The sequence below is a fragment of the Pan paniscus genome, chromosome 4, assembly GCF_029289425.2.
Source record: "Pan paniscus chromosome 4, NHGRI_mPanPan1-v2.0_pri, whole genome shotgun sequence".
NCBI classification, from domain to species: Eukaryota; Metazoa; Chordata; class Mammalia; order Primates; family Hominidae; genus Pan; species Pan paniscus.
Genome location: NC_073253.2, coordinates 54,762,560 through 54,780,748, shown reverse-complemented (window position 1 = coordinate 54,780,748; position 18,189 = coordinate 54,762,560). Strand labels below are relative to the sequence as shown.

Below are 18,189 nucleotides of genomic sequence, written 5' to 3'. Positions count from 1 at the left end.
CTTCTTGATCTGCCTGCCTCGGCCTCCCAAAGTGCTGGGATTACAGGCATAAGCCACCGCGCCCGGCCTTAAGGGGGAAACTTTCAAGAGAGAAAAACGCCAACCCTGAGGGAATATGGGATTAAAAAATGTATCAGTAATTTATATGCTTCTGACACTTTCTATGTGACTCAGAATACTCTTCTGGGAATAGCTAAGGGTAGAAAATTTCAATTATTCCCAGTTGCAGGTGCTGTGTTGTGAAAGGCACAATAGCCCCTGGCAACCCTAACAAGGTTAAAGGAACAGTCCCTGAGGAATCTCACTGTTAGTATCCATGGCAAGAGAAAAGCTAAACACTGGGGATACATATTACTTCACGTTTGTCCCTGAAATTGGGCAAAGTTTCAGATTTGAGAATGGCATCAGAAGTATAGCTGTTTAGTGCATGTGTTTCTCATCATAGTATTGATATTCATTTCACATATATTCCCACAGTAACCATTTACTGAAGGAAAGCCAAAGCCATTTTAGCTTGATTACATTTTCTTTTTTTGGTTTGTTTTTTTTAGACGGAATCTCGCTGTGTTGCCCAGGCTGGAGTGCAGTGGCACGATCTCAGCTCACTGCAACCTCTGCCTCCTGGGCTCAAGTGATTCTCCTGCCTCAGCCTCCTGAGTAGCTCGGACTACAGGTGCATGCCACCACACCTGGCTAATTTGTGTATTTTGAGTAGAGATGAGGGTTTCACCATATTAGTCAGGCTAGTCTCGAACTCCTGACCTTGTGATCCACCCGCCTCCCAAGATTACATTGTCTAAGACTTCCTACAGAAAGACAACTTCATTTGATATTATTCACAAGCCATCTAGTCTCTTGCCTTCAACATTTTTGACCATGTAGTGGGTGGGTGTGCTCCTTTTTGCACTGATACATCAGCAGCCATGCCACTTTTCTAAAACCATATTTATTCTGCCACCTGTATCATCCATTTAGTCATTTAACCAATATTTGCTAGGAAATGAGTGAGCCATTTTAGCTTGATTACATTTTTCTGGGGTTTCATAGATGACTAAGATGTAGCGTCCACTCTCAGGAGTTAAGGATACATTAAGGAAGACAGATAAAACCAACTAATATTATGACATTGTAGGATGAAAGAGGTGTGTGAAAGATTTATGAAAGTATAGAGGAGGAATGCTTAAATTCGGGAGAAATTCAGGAATAGCTATCTCAAGGGGCAAGTAGGTACCCTGCAGTTTCTATAAAAGGTGAAGGTAGGGAAGACTTACAGGGAGACCGAACAATATATGCAAAAGTTACAGAGGTGTGGGAGAGCTTGGCTTGATCAGGAAACTATACACTGCAGGCTAGAATCAATGAGTGCTTTGGAAGGAAGGGGATGCACATGGGAGAAAGGAACCTAGAAAGGTAAGTCGCAGACAATGAGGGAAAGGCAAAAGACAGGACATTTACATTTACTGAGCATTTATTTTGTGCCAGGCTTTTTACGTTTGGTATCTCACACAATTACTCCAGTAACTTCCTGACAATGTTTGTTACTCCATTATGCAGATGAGGAAACAGAAGATGGGGAAGGTTATACCTGGGCTGACCCATTTTTTGAGGCCAGGTGTATCTAATACCAAAGACCCTGGTCATTTTACCGCAGAACATTGTTTCTAGAAGGAAGTTTAAACTTTACCCTGAAGGCATTGCAGACTCTGATGGACATCAACAGGAGAGAGGTATGATCATAATTGGATTTTATTTTGAGACAGGGTCTCACTGTCGCCTAGGCTGGAGTGCAGTGGAGCAATCACGGCTCACTGCAGTCTCAACCTCCCAGGCTCTGCCTCCCAAGTAGCTGGGACTACTGGAACCTACTGCCATGCCAATTTTTTTTTTTTTTTTTTTTTTTTTTTTGGTAGAGATGGGGTTTTGCCATGTTGTCCAGGCTGGTCTCAAACTCCTGGGCTCAAGCAATCTGCCCATCTCAGCCTCCCAAAATACTAGGATTACAGGTGTGAGCTATTGCACCTGGACTTAACTCCATTTTAGAAAAAAACTAAAAAACTAAAAAAACTAAAAAACTGTCGTGTGGAGGAGGAGGAACTGAGAAACTGGGGGCTTTTCCTAGGATGACAGAGAAACATTTTCCTGCAACAAACTTCAATGTCTACCATCACATACATACAAGTCTAAGTTTCATAGGCCTTGATGTTGTCATTCTTGCATTTATGCCTAGAAACATGTAAGTCTGAGATGTAAATTGCAGAACTAAAGATGATGGATTCCAGAAACTCTGATCCACCTAAGAGAGGAGTAGGATTGTGGAAGGCACATAAGGGTAAAATAGTATCACATTTCTAAACTTGAAAAACTCAATTCAAATATGTGCAGATTCAGTCCCATATGAACAGCCATGTTGGCTAGACGACATCATACTTCTCAAGGGCAACAGAGATGCTGGGAGCAGATTAAGTAGTTATAACTTGCACTTGTGTAATTACTATAGCGAGTCACACTTCTGTCAAATGATCCTATTGCTTTAAAAGTTTGAGATGATGCCTGGGCTAAGAGCTTTCTTTAGCTGCATGTCTCAATGTGGCTATAAATTTCAGTCAAGTCATATCCTGCACATTGGGTCTAATTAAAGAACACAAGAGTGAGAAGGGCAGGGTATACACTCAGGGATGGTGGAGTTAGTTTATTTCTTGGATTGAAAATTTAACGGTCATTATAATGCCTCTTTGGGTTGGAAATACAGATTCTTACGTACACATTCATTTTGCACAAATGAAAATGGTAAACCAAAATCAGAGAGTGTTGAAGTTCTTAAACTAAAGACTACCTTATAGTGAGCTCTAGTAAAGAAGGTTAAAAACAATTTTTAAGAAAATTTAATAACAATATTTCAGAGAAAAATTTGTTACTGAATATTTTCCAGAAATAGTAACAAGACATCTGTATTCAAGTAGATACAAGTGATTGTACCAGAGGGTCAATATTTTGAGATGGCAAGCACACATTCTTATCATAAAGATATGGTACAGGAACTAGAAGAGATGTAATATTCCCTGACGTGATTCTGTCATAAAAGGTTAACAATGTTACATCTTAGGGCCAAGGAGACAATCCTTCTTCGAAGGTTGCAAAGATCTGGCTAGAGTCAGGAATCATCAGCGTATTCCTTTAAAGATAAAAATTATATACATGCATACAAGTTCTACTTTTAAAATCAGGAATGATCTTCTATTTTTAGGGGCCAAAGAGAAGAGTTAAAAACTATAAATGGATATTTGACTTATGTGGCAGAAGAAAAGTTCAGAGGTTTCAGGATCTGCAGGTGAGAAGAAAATGTAAACTAAATGGCAATCTGTTCAGTGATTTTAAAATTCCTAACAAAATACATTTCCTACAAATGTTGCTACCTGAAAAGTAACAATTAGACATCCATTTATTTGTACTTACATAATAAAAATATTTCAGAGTAATGTATACCACTGTCTAAGTCTTTCTGTTCTTTATCTGTAGCCAAACCTGCTTGCCCAAATTAGTTGTACTAACAGTTTTCAGGCTGTTTACAACTGAAACCATCTTACAAAGTATTTTAGGCCACATTTGTTTTGTTGATGAGGCCAAGAGAAGTGAAATAGTTTTTCCAGGGGCATGCAGTCTGTTATTAACAAAGTTAAGACTATGGACAATTTCAGGATCTTGTTCCTTGGTGTTTTGGAGGTTCTGAGGAAGTTGGTGAAAGGCTTCTCCTGGAAAGTAAATGTGGTTAAGAGCCAACCAGGTGAGGCTCCAGGCCTACTGCCTCACTTCACCTAAAGCAGATGGGCTGTGTGACAGAGACTTATAGACCGGGCTTTTTTTGAAGACTATTTATTTGAAACATCTCTTCTGTCAAATGAATTCTTAAATGCTAAATGAAATTTTTTAAATTTTAAATGAGTGGCCCACGCTAATGTATTAGGCATGTGAAAGGGACGATGTTGTGGACATCGGCAGGCAGCGTACATGTTCCTGAAGGTCAGACCCATAACCCATTCATCTTGGAATTTTCCTCACTTGGTGCCTTTTAAAAGGGGATTTAAAGGCAATAGGGTCTGGAGGTTCTTGCAATTATAGCTCCAGGGGCTCCCTTCTGATCTCGCACAGTTTTCTAATTATTCCCTTGTTTTCTTCCACTGACCCATGGGATGTGGTTAACTTGTGTCTTCTAAGGCCAGCCGTGACTTTTTCCTTACCCACGTTACTTCCAAGTTGGGAACACAATCTTGCAACCTGGCCCCACCCTGTTGTCTCTGCACAAGCCTGAAAACTCAGGTAAATGAATGAATGGATGAATATTAGGCTGATAATAACTACAGGGAAAAAGATAAGAGGTAAGAAAAATAACAGTGATGAAATTACAAGGCTATAGAGCCCCTAAATATCAAAGGAAGGTAAATGAGTTCATTCTAGCATTCCACTAGCCCTCTTAGGCTTTGTCATGATTGCTTTCTCTTTTTTCTGTTTACGTTCATATTTTGTTTCTGAAATGCATCTCATCCTTTCCTCCCTATAGAGTCTCCTAAATTGCTTTCTTTTCTCCCCAACCTTCATTTTTTTCTCCTTCACTTTCCCACTTTCAATTCTAATTTCCAATTAGATCACGTAGGTTTACCATAATCCCCAACACTACGTATTATTCCCATCTCAAAGCAAACTTTAGATTGTAACCTTCAAATTCAAAGTCCCTTATACAGTTTTATTCTGGAAAAGTTGACTTCAAGCAATTATTGATTGGCTTGACTTCTTGCTAAATTTTGCCTAAAGGCGGGCCTTTCTGAAATCACACAAAGGGTGGAAACCATACAAAAGTAGTGGTTCTCAAACTAGGTGGGAATTCATAATGGTTATAAAGAATGAAATGGGCTGGGCACAGTGGCTTATGCCTGTAATCCCAGCACTTTGGGAGGCCCAGGCAGGCAGATCATGAGGTTAGGAGATCAAGTGAAACCCCATCTCTACTAAAAATACAACAAATTAGCCAGGCGTAGTGGCACACGCCTGTGGTCCCAGCTACTCGGGAGGCTGAGGCAGGAGAATTGCTTGAAAGCAGGAGGCAGAGGTTTCAGTGAGCCGAGATCGTGCCACTGCACTCCAGCCTGGGTGACAGAGCGAGACTCCATCTCAAAAAAAGAAATGTAAGTAATGGATTATTTGGGAGTTATGTAGGATTTAAAGGAGCACTGAAAAATATGTTCTAAAATTTATATTCATGAAAAATAACTTTATTTTTATTTTTTAAAAATAACATTTATTAATAGAGATTCTATAGAGGAATGAAGTTACTTTTTATTTCCTTTCTTTTCCTTTACTGTTTCCTTCTTTCCTTCTTTCCTTCCTTCCTTCCTTCCCTTACTTCCTGCCTCCATCCCTTCCTCCTTCCCTTCCTCCCTCCTTCCCTCCCTCCCTTCCTCCTTCCCTCCCTCTCTTCCTTCTTTCTTCCTTCCCTCCCTCCCTTCTCATCTTGGGATGAGAATACACAAATCCTCAGTTAACTCTACACTTTTATTCAAACACAAACTTCAGTTGCTTTGACTAGTTTTACAGTAAGAATTTAATTTTGAAGAAAACAAAAATTAAATGTCACTATCAATAAATCAACCTAAAGATCAAGTAGATGTATAGCATGGGCAGATATATCAATTTAATACAGGGATTAAGAGGTTGTGGAGTCAGCCTGACCCAGTCTGGACTTCAGCTGCACCGCTTACTGTGCATGTCCTTGAGCGAGTTAATTAAAATATACCACACATCCATCTGCAAGCATAACAGTGAAGGTTAAATAATAATATGTACGTGAAAACCTTGGACTGTGCATGGGACATAGTAAGTACTCAATAAATATTATAATTAATACAGTTTTGCAAAACATAGTATCTCATACTGCTCACATCACTGCAAAGTGATAAAGCAAAGGACATCCCAATATCCTACCTAAGAAAATTAGTGTTCAGGCAATATTTAATTCATGTGCTTCTAGTGTTATTTATAATTATCTCATTCAAATGTCATTTTGTAACAAGTATTTGATGTCCCAGCTGACTTGATTCTAGACCTAGAACTTGGAACCAATAATAAATTGGTGGGCTTTGAACTTGGAAAAGCTTGTGATAGAGTCTAAAGTTTTAATTCCACAGGGTTGATGTTGGTTCACTGCTTGTCACGATGTGCAATTGAAGCTGGCTATCAAAGCAGAATAAGGCAAAGGTACGTTAACTCCTTCACAATCACATGTTTTCACTTTAATCCAATTATAGCTGCTAGTCACATGCTTTAAAGATCACAGATCCAAATAAAGAAACCATCGGGGGTTTCTCTATGGCTTATAAAGGAGCAACATCTTTTATGACTTTAATTAGTCTAATTTTCTATTGTTAAAGAGAAAAGAATTATCTGTCCTTAACTAAGGCAGTCAGTTGTGCAGAAAGCCAAATGTGCTGTGGGTCAGGAGATGTGAGTTCTGACCTCTGACCAACCATGACCTCTGTGAGTACTGAGACTAGTCACTGGCTGTCTCTGGTTTCACTTTCCTTGTTTCTAAAATCAATCCTTGCCCTGATGATCAGTGAGATCCTTTCTAGCCATCATAGCCTATTATTTCATACAAAGTGATTTTTCCAGAATAACTAAAAAGCTGTAAATGGTATGTTCAGAGATGGCAAAATGAGACAGTAAATAAAGGGTAAACGTATGTTTCCAGAAAGCAAAAATAAATAAATAATACTCAATGAGAAAAAAGATGAGTGGTGTTTTGAATATTAACCTCTATGATATTTCAGTTATTAAAATTAGCTTCATAGTTAATTGGCTGATATAACAGGACTTTGTGTTTCTTAAGCAAGTATTTGTTAAACACTGATGAAGTCTGTAGTTTATATCTAAGCCCCATGAAGTTTACAACATTTGGGTTCAACAAAGTTTATCTTGCAGGAGCTTGCAATCAAGTAGATGAGTAAAAAGTACAGATTTAATATACATTGCTTAAAAGGTTACATATAAATCACATCAAGCCAAAATATCAGCCTAGTTAAGTTGCTTGACCCAGGGTTATAACTCGAATACACAGGTCTCTGGATTTCCCTTTTAGAGACCGTATTCCCTTTAATAGGGTTTAATGGGGGGAGGCGGGGGGAACCATCCAGAAGCTGATTGTTGTTATTGTTTTATAAATGTCTTTGTTCTTTTAAAGGTATGTTTAATATGCTGTTTTTATTACAGACTATGTATCCATGAAAAGTAAGTTTGAAAATGCAGAACATATATTTTTTTTTTCTCAAAGAAAATAAAGGGTGAATTTAATGGAATGATCATTTTCAACTGGAAAGGTGTATTTGTTGAATGCTTTTTGTGAGCACTCAATAATTTAGCTTTTGGAGCACTCTCCATACAGTCTAATTTAATATTTGTAATGATCCATAGTGTTATCACTGTCCCACATGACAGTCATGGAAATGAGGTTCCTGGAGGTCCAGTGATTTTTCTGAATTTACCAAGTAAATATTTTGGGAAAGTGAAATTAAACCCAGGCTGGCAGGCTGGAAAATGTGTGCTCTTCCGAATCTTTCATCTTCTTCTGGTTCTTGGTGCTTCTCTGGAATTTTGCATACAGAGAGAAGGGGACAGGTTCTTTTCACTTTTGATGTACAGAGGTTATGAGAAAATAATCTTAAGAAATTTACTGAACAGCTCGGTTACTAAAAATGTACATCTATCTTTCTGCATGATTTTTAAGAAGTGAGATTCCCAATGAATGGATTTAAAATGCAGTTTTACATTCACCTAGAATGAATGTGCAGATCTTTCCTAAAGATATAAGAAATCGACTGAAGTAAGCAAGAAAAACACTATTCCGGAATTGCAAAGGGTATCCCTGAAGAGTATGTGTGAATGCCATAAAAGTTATACTATATCTAATATTATCAAGCCCTAATTGAAAACCGCTGATTTCACCTACATAATTCCATGTCTGCCAAATCATGTGGTGTTTCTAGTGAACATAAACACATTTACAGTTAAGGAAAACTTAAAATATGTATCCAAAGATAAGTTCAATAGGTTTAAAAACCCAAAATCTGGCTGGGCGCAGTGGCTCATGCCTGTAATCCCAGCACTTTGTGAGGCTGAGGTGGGTGGATCGCCCGAGTTCAGGAGTTTGAAACCAGCCTGGCCAACATGGTGAAACCCTGTCCCTACAAAAAATACAAAAATTAGCTGGGCGTGGTGACATACGCCTGTAGTCCCAGCTACTCGGGAGGCTAAGGCAGGAGAATCGCTTGAACCTGGGAGGTGGAGGTTGCAGTGAGCTGAGATCCTGCCACTGCACTCCAGCCTGGGTACAGAGCAAGACTCCGTCTCCAATAAATAAATAGATACATATATACATACACACCCAATATCTTGTTCTTATTCTTTTTAAACTAAAAAAAAATACACATAACTGTAGGAAGCTTTCCTTTTCCTTTCTGATAGACACCTTTGAAATATTAACTTGGTCAGATTCAACCCTTCCTATGTTTTTAAGAGTGCTAGCCAATATGTATTTTGCTTGTATATGCATAAGATTTGTTTACATAATACACAAGAAGCTGTTAGTAATCGATCCTTTCTAGGGCACGTTTTGAATTTTGAAGCATACGAATCAATTATCTTTTAAAATATTTTCAATTAAAAAAAGTTCTAGGGTGGTACTACAGGCAAGGTATCATGGAAGTGCCACATTCTCAAAGCCACTGAAGAGAGCCAGTTGAAAGTTAGCAAATGAGTTAGTTGTTTCATCAAGAAATGGAAGTGGTCTGATTTGTTTTTTTTCCAAATCAAATAATGCAGTACAGTGCAAATTCTTGAAAGATACTTTTATTTTCAAATTGTACTTGGAAGTTCTTCTTATTCTGATTCTGTTGAGCAGTGCAATAGGATTACATTGGTAGTATAATTGAATAAGGCTCTGTACAGAAAAACTATAAAAAACAATTGCCTATTGCTTTATTTCCTGAGAAAAAAATTACCTTTTGATAAAATAAGTAGAAATGCTGAAAAGAATGTATTCAGGTTAGAAGTATACTCCCCACTGAACACCTCTTTCACATTTCTGGCCCATATAGCAGGGATCCCCAACCTCCAAGCCACAGACTGCTTCCGGTCCATGGCCTGTTAGGAACCTGGTGGCACAGCAGGAAGTGAGCAGCAGGCAAGCGAGCATTACCACCTGAGCTTTATCTCCTGTCAGATCAGTGGGACTGTGAATCCTATTGTGAACTGTGCATGCGAGGCATCTAGGTTGTGCACTCCTTATGAGAATCTAATGCCTGATGATCTGAGGTGGTTTCATCCCAAAACCAACCCCTCTCCCCACCATCCATGGAAAAATTGTCTTCCATGAAGCCAGTCCCTGGTGCCAAAAAGGTTGGGGACCACTGCTGTATAGCTACAACACTCAAGAATATATGGCAGTTCCATTTAAATTTTGAAAACTGAATGTCTTTGGTTTAAAATATTGAATGGTTTTAAATATTCCTTATAATGCAAGACCACATCTTAAGCTACAATGGAGGGTAAAGGACAAAGGCTATATTTGAAAAGCAGAAAGGAAATACAAGAGTTTTCAGTTAAATTGGAAGATTTTTTTAAAAAAAAACCTCAAACATTTTCTAAACCCTCAAATTATTCCTAAGATGCATTCAACTTTGAATACATTGATAAAATTCATTGCTTGACAAAGTTGCCTATATTTTTCATTGAATTGGGCAGTGGTGTGATTGAATTGGCCAAATCAGAACCTAGAGTGAGCATTCTATAAACTCACCTTTACTTTGATCCTTGAAGATCACAAGTTTTGATACTGTTGAAATCTCTACTCTTTCAACACTTTAATTAAATGGCATTTAGAATTTCATATACTTCTGTTGTTGTTTCCGCAATCTTAAACTGGATTTAGAAATACTTATAATGTAAATGCAAGAGCTTTAACTTAGTAACTGTATTTCCTATTTTTTGTTGTTTTTCTTTTGCCAGAATTTCTGTTTGTCTACAATAAAGTACAGCAAAATACAGTATTTGGTTAGGTTACTTGTTAACATAAAATTTTATCATTTGTAGAGTTTTTACTTAACCTTCCTATTCTCTAGTCTCTATAATCTTTCAATGAAGATAACCAGTTACGAATATCTCCTATACCATATTAGGCCTGCCAGAATGTGATTTCTTGGTATAAAGTGATTTTCAAATGTTTTCCTAACTCAGTAGCCACTTCCATCATTTATATCTTAGTTATTTCCTCTTTTTCTTAATAGAGAAATGAATTTATATTCAAGCCAATAATTTTACTTGGTGACATAGTTATGTCACTAATGAAGGTAACCCATCCTCAGCTAGGAAAAAAAAATATGTATTTTCCAAAACTGCTGACTTTTACTTTGTTGTCAGTGACCTTGGAGTCCTGGTTCTATACTGTATAGGCTGTGTGACCTTATTTCAGTTGAGGTAGAAGAGAAAAATTATATTCCAAAAGTGGGAAAGAAACACACTTATAAGATTTTCAGTAGAACTTGAGAGGACTTTTCATTTTTCTTTTTACTATAACTCCTCAAACAGTATCTAAACCTTCAAGTTGTTGTTTCTCTCCTTCTCTAAGCTTCAGTGCTCTCATTTGTTTCATGGAGATAATAAAAAACATCTGTGTCTCATCTCATTTATAGCATGGAGACAATGACAATAGATCCACACCTCAAACAGTGTGGAGAGGGTGAAATGATGATGTAGAGAGAAAGCGTATCCCAGCACCTGCATGGTAACCACTCAGCACAAGTTATTTGTTATTGTTTTAATTGGTTACGAATTGTATTTTACATATAACCTGTCCTGTCTGGAATAAATCCATTACCAATGAAAACTTTTAAATAGGAACTCCGTAGATGATAGGTTATTCAATAAAGATCTACTGGAAATAAAATTATTTTCCAAAATAAAATATATAGCGGTGTGTGTGTGTGTGTGTGTGTTTGTGCATGTGTATCTGTGTGTGTACATACACATTTAAAAGAATTGATTCTGTTCTCAATAGCAGAAAAAAAAGTCTTTCCACTACCTTAAACCCACATTTGACTCAAATACACTAATGATAGGTAACCACTGTTCAAAGGAAAAGCTGACAGACATTAGGCTGCGGAATCCTGCAATGCTTGTGCTCAGCTTGGGCCTGGGTGTCAGGATAGGAATAGGAGATGCCAGACCTGTTTGGTAGTAGTGGTAGTAGTCATTGCCTAACCTAGGCAATCATCAGCTCATGGGATTTGGTGCTTTAAGCAAAGGTGTTAATTATTCCCCTCCTCCCTTTTAGTACCATTTTCTCTTAAACTAACACCCATCTTTGGGCTTAACTAAGCAGAAAAGCAAACAGGTAAGAACCAGGTGGTTAAGGACCAGTGTCTCAAAGTAAATACTCTGTATTTGAGTCCAAAATGAATTTCAAACTCAGGTTAGATGTTTCTTCTTAATCACTTAGGAGCCAGTAAGACTCTCTAAGCCTTCCTTCCTACTGTATTAAGCTCTTTCACTAAAGGACCAGGTTCTTTCAGGTGCTATCCTATTTGGAATTTAATTTGCCCTAACATTTCTCCAAGAGCCATTACAGCACACCACATCGCTGTATCCCATTTAACTCCCAAACCGCAGAGAAGCTGGCTGCAGCATCAAACAACACTATTAAAAATACCACAAGGGAACCTTAGAGTGGGAATTTCAGGCACAAGTTACAGCCTAAGGACAAACAGTGGTTGTAAAGAGCTTGAATGATACTGGGATGGGGATTTAGGAGAATTTTCAGAGTCTGAAAAAACAGTCCTTAAGATTTTAGTGTTGGTTCCTAGGGCTGGTTCTCCGTGGTTATATGGGTTAGTTAAAACATTAGAGTAACTTTGCCTTTCTCCCTCTCTCCTCGAATTTTTTTTTTTTTTTTTTTTTGGTCAACAGATTTGGTACCAAGAGTGACTACAAGTGAGAATGGCTTAACAAATATTTCCAAGAAGAGGTTCCTATCACTAGGCCTTGCAAAGGAACAACAGACTCATTAGATTTTTTTTTTAACCTGAATATCTTTATTGTGCCATCTAAGCACTTATTTGAAAGTCTTCAGGTGTAATCCTGATTCTGGGTGTTTAAAATGCAAATGCAGAAATTAGCCCAGCCATGGCTACACAAGAGGCCCCAGGCATTTCAAATTTGAATGAATATTTTGGAAATGGAGCAGAAACTTAATGGATTAGTCATTATTTAGAGTCCTGTCATGTGGGAGGTCCAAATTCAGAGCCTTAGAGCGGGGAGGAATATGTTATAGTGTGGTGGTGGCAGCCTCAAAATAGGTAGTAATGGTGGTGGAGGTGGAGGAGGAATATGAGGATAAGGATGGTTTTTCTGGGTGGAAGAACAGGAGGAAGAGAAGCCAGTACTTGCCTTTCAAGCTCTGCAGTAGTATCACTGCAAACTGAACACAACAATGGAAGAAATGGCTTCTGGCATCCACTTGCTCATTTTCTCTTATTGGCCAACATACTTCTGGAATCTTCTCAAAAGATCCATTCTGACAGACTTTTTATTTTCCCATAAAATTCCAGGAGCATGTGTAGACTGGACTTCTGGGCTTCCATTCTCATAGAATGTTTCCTTCATATAAAATGCTTCAGTTTGGAATTTTACATTCAGTACTGATTATTTCTTTAATACAGTGCATATCTCCCCTGTCCTGGACCCTAGATTATAAGGAGTAAGAATGGGGATAATGCTTCTTTTTGGTCATCGATGTAGCCCAAGAGCTTTGATTAGGGCCTGGCACATGGAAGACTCTCAAAAAAGTATTGTTTAAAAAAATGTCTGAATTGTTAAATGGACCTGGTCTGAATATCTAATCCAAAGGCAGGCAATTCATGGGTTTACCAGTAGCCAATAATCTATAATATTTGACCACAGTGGAAAGTTACCTCATTGTATTTGTAAATTTGTAGGCTCAAGTTGCAATTATAAATGGGAAATTGCAACTAAGGTAATTGGTGTCAGGAGAAAAAAAAAAAATTTTAATCTACTGATGGCCTAAAATTGGGGCTAGAGAAGCTATGGCAAGCCATGTACAAACTCAGGCAATGAGAAAGCAGACACTATGGAGAGTAGAGAACTATCTCTAGAAAACAAAAAACAAAAACCAGACCAGATATATAAATAAACAAAGGGCAGAGTCCTAAGAAAGACACCATATTTACTACAAGCAAAAGATGAAGTTTCAGGTGCCTAGAACTGTGATGGTTCCCAAAACTTCTAAACCCTAGTCCACCTGTGTCCATGTGAGAATGACATTTATTTTGATCTAGTTATTTTTGGTAACCGAGCTGATCCAGTGAGGATATTGTCATATGGTGATGAGGGACGTTTGTGAATTACCATGTAAAGAAAAGATGCTTACTCTGTGCCAGTAGCTTGGGAATCTGGAATCCTTTCCTGTAAGCCTCAGAGTGTTTCCAGGAAAAGTCACCAAATAGCTTTGATTCAAGGAAATGAATCTTTTCTGTCCTGTACTGGCTGCTTGAAAACATAGTCACCTGAGTAATATGAGTTCAAAATACTACATTACATCTCAGTGTTTCTTGCAAATGACTAACATGTAGAAATTGTGCTTGGCTTGGATCTCACAGTTATCTGGTTGGTTTCTGTCTGCTGCATGGAGCTCACTTCCTGGTAGTGACCATAGAAAGAGGCATTATCTTTTTCCAGTCACTAAAAACTATATGAACGTCAACAATAACCTAATTTGTGAGCTCTCTGGCAGGAATGAAATTCCTCTTTATAATCACTGATGGTACTCCCTGTGTATGGCAGCAGAGTGACACACGCTCTCCTAGTGGAACATACTCTCACTTTGCCTTGTGTTTAAAGCTGGGCACCATTCTAACTTAGGGAGAGAGATGGTGCAAAAGCAGAAGTGAGGAATCACAGATGGGACAGAGTTGGACTGGGTGATGCTGCAGTGAGGAATAAGGGGGCATCATGAAGGGAGAATGATATAATTTCAGGGAGCTGGGAATGAATAGGGTGAAGAGGGGGAGAAAAGAGGAGATTTAGACAAAGAATGGGAAACAAGACAAATAAGGGAAGGAGTGAGGGAAGAGACTGGAAAAAGAAGAGGCAGATATAAGGAAAGGAAAAAGGCAAGAGAATAGAGTAGAGAACATGGGAAAAGGAGAAGATCAGAGAAAACAAATGAACTGAGATAAAATTTGAGGGAGGCAGCAGAGTGTTGTCTGCAGGGTGTGGAATCTGAAATATAACTGCCAAGTTTTGAAGCCTGGCTCCACAGCTTTCCAGAATAATGACCATGGGACATATCCCTAAATTCTCTGAGCCTCAGTTTCTTCTTCTGTAAAATGGGAATAATAATTTTACCTACCTTATGTGATCATGCATGCCCAGTCTTAGCACAGTGTTTGGCGCATAGAATTGTTATTATTGAGGTTAAAAGAGAGAAACAAAGCAAAGAAAATAATAAAATGGAGGAAGTAGGAAAGAGTGATGTTCAGACAGTGGAAGGATGAAAACGAAAGAAATGTATTTCTGCTAATAATTTTAACCTTAGTTTTCCCACACTATAATCAAGATTTCTATGCCTACTATATTGTTTCTACTTGCTTTAATAACAGCTGGAAAAACATGTTGAATATGAACACACCTTTTTAAAGGTATTTTTGTATTAAACCAGCCTGTAATCGTTTGCAAAACAGATGTTCACATTTCCTTAGGAGTTGAAATTATTCCCTAGAAATGAGTGAGACCAAGGATACATGAAGCTAAACCGGTCATCCAAAAACCGGTTTGTTTATTTTCCCTTCCTCTTTACTGTATTGACTAGGTCGTTTGATGGGATTAACTAAATTGACCGGTTATTTTGAAATGTGTTAACCCAACTGTAGGCTTTAGGGAAAATAAAGCCCCTAGTGTTCTTGGTGGTGTTTCTTTCCAAGTTTCTCTCCACAACACAAACCACTTCCTTTTACTTGAAGTCATTTTGCTTTTCTCATTAGTCTCACAGTCCAGGGGCTGGTGTTGAGTGCTGAGGCAGCTCTCAGCTCAAGACCATAAAACAACACAACAAAATTAGCCCAAAACATAAAAGGAAAGCACTGTGGAGTTGTTCTTCTCCTCTCAAGAAAAGGAAAGTGGAAGTTAGGGCAGATAAAGTATGAGAAAGAGATCAGAGATGTATTCTTGCATAGGGGTGGGGAGGTGGAATGAATGAAACCACAGCCCAAGTCAGAGGGAAAGAAAATGGAAGGAACAAAAACAACAAAAAAAACCCCACCACCTCTCTTGACATTCATCACAACAACTCTCTGTGCACCTGGCATGGTGCTGCACAGTTGTCAGATCCCAGGCATGACTCCCTAGTGTTTCCATGAGGCTGAATAAATAGTGTTCTCACAGACTCTCCAGTAGCAGCGGGTGAAAGGCCAACCTTCATTGACCACTATAAGGCTTTTCTTAAATGCTACTCAGACACACCAAAAGAAATGTTGTCCTTTTCACAAAAACATGTCCTTGTTCAGGACCATGTAAGTTATTTGAAATAATGGTCAATGAAACAAATATAGCAATGGTATCGCTTCTCACATTTTCCTCATTCTGCTCAGAGGGCTGACAGAGTGGAGAAGATCGTCCATCATCCACTTCTTTCAAGTTACTCCCTTCTGCCAAAGGGATTAAGAGACACATTTTCATCCCACTTTCTCAAATAGGAGAAAAAGTTTTCCATGCTGGTTTCTACTGTTCCATGTTTTGCTCTTATATTGCACCCAAGAATCATTTCAAGATGTTCTGAGAAGAGATGTAAAAGAGTCAGCTGATCTTCCCTACTTCAGGTCTATTGAACACAGGTAAGTTGGCATGACAGTGCCCCAGAACCACACACTAGTACTATGTGTGGTTATAACAAAAGACTTGCTATACTGGTGGGCAGGGTTTTTTGTTGTTGTTGTTGTTGTTTTTAATAAAGAGGCATAGACCATAATTTTTAGAGCAATTTCATTAGGTTATGCTAGAGGTAGGTTTGGGAGAAGAGCCTGACTCGGCCTGAGGAAGGGGACTGGGCTTGAATTTTAGGTGTCCTCTAAAATGAGATAAAGTGAACCAGGCAATTATGAGAGAGAAGCGAGTTTTAGATGGTGAGAAGAGTACAAGTAAATGAAGACAGTTGTGAAACATGGTGCACGTGGGTGGAAAAAGTTTGCTGCTGAAAGAGTCAGGCAGGGGCTGGGCTGGAGAGGAGGTACAATACATATCTGGGTAGGGGCTTTGGGTACCACACCAAAGAGATCTGATTTTATCATGGATGATGGGAAGGCATGAAAAGGTTTTAAGAAGAGTGACATTTGCAGATTAATTTTTCAACTACATAAATTTGCTGGCATCATGGAAGGCCAGAGCTAAGAAGAGGTGCAACAGAGATCGACCATTTAAGAAAGTAGTTCTCTAATTTTAAAAATTATAGTAAGAAATACATTTTCATAGCAAAATGTCTGTGTGTGTTTGCATGTCTGTGGGTGTATCAATAATTTTATAAAACTATATTTATCTTTGATATTATAGATGTGGCTTTATACTCTTATTTTTTACTCAATTCTGTATCATATTTTTAAAATAAAATGCTAAATGCAACTGACAGTTTCAAAAACACTATTTCAGGTACTAATACTATAATTCAGGGGAGAGTTGGTGAGTGCTTGAACTAGGGAAGTATTAGCAGGTTAGAGAAGAGAGCATGGATTTGATCAATAGTTATAAAATAAAATAAAAATTGTATTCATTTGGGGCCGAGCACGGTGGCTCACACCTGTAATCTCAGCACTTTGGGAAGCCAAGGCAGGAGGATCACTTGAGGCCAAGAATTCGAGACCAGCCTGGCCAACATAGTGAAATGCTGTCTCTACTAAAAATACAAAAATTAGCTGGGTGTGGTGGTGTACACCTGTAATACCAGCTACTTGAGAGGCTGAGGCACAAGAATCGCTTGAACCCAGGAGGTGGAGGTTACAGTGAGCTGAAATCTTGCCACTGCACTCCATCCTGGGCAAAAGAGTGAGACAACTCTGTTTCAAAAATATATATAGACAGACAGACAGATAGATTTGGTAGAAGGATTCATGATTTATAAGTTTCGATCTTGGCTAAAAGTGTTTCACTAACTGAGATAGGAAGAACAGATTTGCAAAGAAATATGTGAGTCCAGCTCTGGACATATTGGATTTGAAGAGTTGGATATCAATGGACATTGGGCTTTTGTGTGAATAAATTTGGAAATTGGAGAAGTGCCTACTCTGAGTAGAGACAGAGTTTTGGGACCCACTTTCATAAGAGGGAAAATACAACTATGAGGTACATGAAAACATCTACAGAGTACACAGAGTGAGAAAACCAATTAATCAAAAAGAACCTTCTAGAATACTCACATTTAAGAGGTAAAGTGGGGAGGAAGAGAGACCATGAAGAATAGCGAAAAGAAGTATTCAGAGCAGCAAGAAGAGTGTGGAAACATCTGGAACAAAATGGCTCCCAACAAAAACATGTTGAATAAATATTTACTCAGTAAATGAACAAAGAAAGAGTTTAAGAAGAAGAAGCCTCTAAGAACTAAGAAGACAATTAGGAGTTCATTGGCAACCAAGGGAGGGCAGCTGGAACAGAGGTGTTGTGAGAAAGTCGTACTACAGTGGACTGCAGACTGAATAGGGATGAGGAGGTAGAGCAACTTGACTGAAAAGAGAAGATCAAGAACTAGCTAAAGGATCAATAAAGAGTTGGCTGAACTTTGCTGTGGTTTGCTGTGTATTGTTTTTAAGATTGTGAGAGACATGAATGGGGAAAGAGCCAGAATAAAAGTAAAGATTGAAGATGTGAGAGATAGAAAGGAAAACAGACGAAGCAAGGACTTGTGGGAGCTGGGAGGAGAGAGGATCAAGGGCCCAGATGCAGGGGTTGACTTAGAGCAGGAGGGAGAAGGGAAACCTCATCCGCTGAGACCAGAAGGGAGGAAGGGATTATGGATGTCAGTAAGAGATCTATGGATAACATCTATGGCAAGAGGATGTAGGAGCTGAGGAAGTACATGCCTTGACACAG

The 18,189-nt window shown here is 38.5% G+C and overlaps 1 protein-coding gene across 6 annotated transcripts in view; it reads right to left on the bottom strand.

The window, feature by feature from the left end:
* The window catches only part of PDE4D (phosphodiesterase 4D), a 1,528,950-nt gene that overhangs the window by 168,890 nt on the left and 1,341,871 nt on the right, over positions 1–18,189 (bottom strand). The window lies entirely within an intron of this gene.